General features: G+C 30.2%; 1 long non-coding RNA gene across 5 annotated transcripts in view; it reads left to right on the top strand.

The window, feature by feature from the left end:
- Positions 1-578: 578 nt before the first annotated feature.
- LOC111089350 overlaps positions 579-3,849 on the top strand; it is a 40,441-nt gene continuing 37,170 nt past the window's right edge. For 2 of the 5 annotated variants that reach the window (XR_002613616.1, XR_002613619.1), the window contains exon 1: positions 588-631. This is a non-coding gene — a long non-coding RNA (uncharacterized LOC111089350). Of the gene's footprint in view, positions 632-1,535; positions 1,759-3,849 lie in introns of those variants that run through there. The other 3 variants (XR_002613618.1, XR_002613617.1, XR_002613620.1) reach the window with 2 other exon arrangements.

The following is a 3,849-nucleotide window of genomic DNA, read 5'->3' as shown; positions in this document are numbered from 1 at the left end:
TAATCTCTTTGTTTGGTTCAAATTAAGTCGGGTGGAATACTAAGATTTATCATTTGATACATTTTTTCTGTCACTTCGTGTTTTCTGCGGAAGCTAATCAACCTGCTTTTTACTCTTAATTAAGGTAAATCAATGCACCTGAGAATACCACAGCTTGGCATATTACATGTTAACAGTAAAGTGATCAAAAATTGAAAGCGGACATTTTAGCTATTAAATGTATAGGACAGAACTATACTGGTGACAGCGGAGGTGAATGAACATAAATAAGAACCCTTGGTACCACCATGAGTATGATAATTTGTTTAATTTATCTACCGTAGTGGGTTGACAAAGTACATCATCGAAGCTATAGTAATTTTATGTTGTTTTTTTAATGTTATTTCCAAAAACATATGTTTTGTATATTTCTGCATAAGTTATTATTTTCGATATTTATTTTACTGAATTGAATTATTTTCGCTAAGTCAATTGAAATATGAACATTTTCATTGCATATTTTGAACGAATTTTTAAATAAAATCACAAATAATATTGATAAAAAATTATATATAAACATACTTTAGCGGTTGTCAAGAGAATGATCTCCTGGTTGAGCGTTTGAATAATTTCGCCAAACAAGAATTTTCAGGTTATTATTTGTAAAGATTTGGTTAGGCTTGTGTTGTTTCTCAGTTTCACTTTAATGTAATATATATATTGGTAATTGTATTTCACTCAATTTTGCGTCAAGTTGAATAATAGTTTTTATGAATTTACAATAAAAATAGTTCATGGTAGAGTATTAATATTAATTTACTGGACACAGTAATTTGAGTAAAGCAATTACACTTTCAGGAACTATAATAGTAATACAGTCAGTAATACTAATACTTGTACTGTTGTAGTTGTAACAATGTAAATTAATTTGCAATATTTATAATTTAAGTCGTAGTTACCAAGTTTATTTCTATGTATTATACTTAGAGTGGTAAGTCAAGTCTTAATCCGTTGAGGAGAATTTACGTACTACTACTAATAATATTACTATTAACCGTTTCCAATAATAAACGCATAGTAATTTTAAGTATTATTAATGACAGTAATGTTGTGTTACTGTTAATATTACTAAGTCAGAATGATTCAGCTTTCAGAGGTGGGCTATATATGTTAAGATTTAACAAGTTTTTAACTTGTTTTGTCTTGAGATGTGAAGTGTGATCTTACTGAAGTTTGTGTTAGAATTTAGATTGTCGAGAACATCGGACATAAGGACAAGTTTGTGATTTGAAAAAGACAAGCTAGGCTTCAGTATAGAAAGTTTTGTTATTCTAATGGTGTGAAAGTACAACCTTGAAAGCTGAATGATCAAATGGACTTGTCTGTTATGTTTAGATGTTTTTTTTTGTTTTTCTTATCAGTGACATTTGTTAGAACTTATTTTTAGCTGTTTTCAAGTTATATATATATATATATATATATATATAGCCTTAACTCTTATTTTGGGGGGCAGGGGAATTTTTTTTTTTTATATATATTTTCTGAAATTTTTTTTTAAGATGTTTCCCAAACATTTTTGAATTCACAGGGTCTACTTTAATTTGTATTAAATGACTTGTTATATATATATACGTATAAGAATTACTTCCATGTTAGTTTAACTTTTGCTACCCCTCAGTAGTTTGGGTACATTAAAGTATTTGGAACAAATCAATGTTAGATACAAGTCAAAAATGTGAGACACTACATAACTAACTGCACTGAGAAAAAGTGGTGGAGGTAAGGGACATAGACTTTGATATTTTACTGGGTAGAAGTCATTGTAAATTAGTCAATTTTATTTTTCAAATAGGATGGTCTAACTTTGAAATAGATTGCCTTGAGATGTAGTAAATACAACGGAATTGGGAGAGTTCAAATGAGGATTTCATGAGTATTTGGGATGTCAGGTTTTGACATAAGGTGATGTGTGTTTGATGAAATTAATGAGATGGCTGTGACAAATTATTTTTTTGCCCCTTACTGCCTCTCAAATGTTATGAATAATAATGGAAAACAAACAAACCAATAAGTCAGTTTTCCTTCTTAGATAATGTTTTGCTGCATGTTGACATAAAAACAAATGAAATTTTAGTTTCTCATTTTCAGAAAGCCAATTTTGAGGCCATGAGACAAGATTTGTCATCAGTGAGTTGGGAAAAAGAGTACAAAAATGTTGAGGAACAAATCTGGGAAATTTTAAAAAATATATTGTTTTTAGTTTGAGATATATGTAGGCAGTTCCTAAAAAGAGGAAAAGGATAACAGGAAAAATTACACCTAACTAGTTTACTAAAACAAAAAGGAGAAAATTGGGGATGAAAGTTATGAGTTTAAGTTGGCAGAAAGGTTAGAAGACTTACAGAACTATAGAAATCTACAGATTTGGTTAAAAAAAAAATCCAAAAGAGCTTATGTAATGTTTAAAGACAATCAGGGTCCCATCCGTTAAACTAAACTCTTAAACAAATATCAAAGCAAGCCCTTATCTTTTAAATATTTATCAAGCCTTCCATTAAATGTACTGCAAAAACAAGATCTGCAGGCAACCATTTCAAAAGGTGAACCACCATGTTAAAAAAATAAAACAGTCTTAGCTAAAGATGACTTGAAATCTGCCAAAATTATATTTGTGTCTCCTTTACACCATCAAGTACAAAAAATGATGTTGTATCAACACTATCAATTCCCTTAATGCTATTTTCAAGAGAAAACTGTTTCACAGATCTTAAATTTTAAATTCTCCATCTATAAAAACCTTACATCCCCGTTGATATCCCAGTAACCCTCCTCTGAACTCTTTTTAATAATTCAATGTTCTTCTTAAAGTAAGAATCCCATGAGTGAATGTAAAATTTAAATGAGGCCTATAGACATATATTCAGTATTTCTGTAGATACGACTACTAGAAACAGCGTGATGCTTGAATGGCTTAAGAGAAAATCAGTCAAAATTATAAAATCTGTTTCTTCCATAACATTGTTATAGCTATTCCCATCAAATTATACTTATATTTTTCAATTATGATAGCCAACATACCATCTAATATATAAAGCTAAGTTTGTATCTGTTTGTTTGCACCTTTCAGCCATCTATTCCTTATATGTTTACACATTTATTGATCAATCAGTACCTAACTTGACAGAGTGATAGAGGGTGACATGAGGAAGGTCATGAAGGGGCAAGGGTTGGATCCCCTCATCTTCTATATAACTGTCAATATGTGTGTGTGTACCTGTTCCTTATACGTTTCCACATTTCATGATCAATCAGTGACACAGGATGACATGAGGGGGGTTGAGCCCCCATCTAATTTCATATTGATAGAATTCTTGAAAAAGTATGTCTTTCTTTTCAGTACTGGTACCCTTATGCATTTTTATTGCACTTTTAATGTTTATTATGTTAAGAAAAAAGATAGAAGCACAATTTCTTCTCCTTTGTTAACAACAGGTGTTGAGTTCACTTGTCCAACAGCTAGTTTATTATAATTAAAAGCCATCTGCCATTTATTTATTGAACTCACAAAATATAAATCTAAAGCAGCATTTCCTCATCAGAGCAAGCAACACCAAAGATCATCAAATTTAAGCTCGTTATAAACAGCTGCTGATAATGTTAGAATAAGAGCAAGGATTTTTTTTTTAAGTATGTTAAATGTAAGCAAAATGTTAGAATGGGAGATGATGTGGTTATTGTTGAAGATTGTGAAATGGCTAAGCTTTTAAACTTTTCTATATGTTTTTAGAAAAGATAATATTAGCAATATTCCTGAACTTGAGCATTCTATTTGAATTGACCTGTATTAAATGAGTATGGACTACTGTTTCT

Source organism: Limulus polyphemus, unplaced genomic scaffold (assembly GCF_000517525.1).
Source record: "Limulus polyphemus unplaced genomic scaffold, Limulus_polyphemus-2.1.2 Scaffold5979, whole genome shotgun sequence".
NCBI lineage: Eukaryota > Metazoa > Arthropoda > Merostomata > Xiphosura > Limulidae > Limulus > Limulus polyphemus.
Note: the sequence above shows the minus strand (reverse complement) of the source record. Positions and strands in the feature narration are given on the sequence as shown.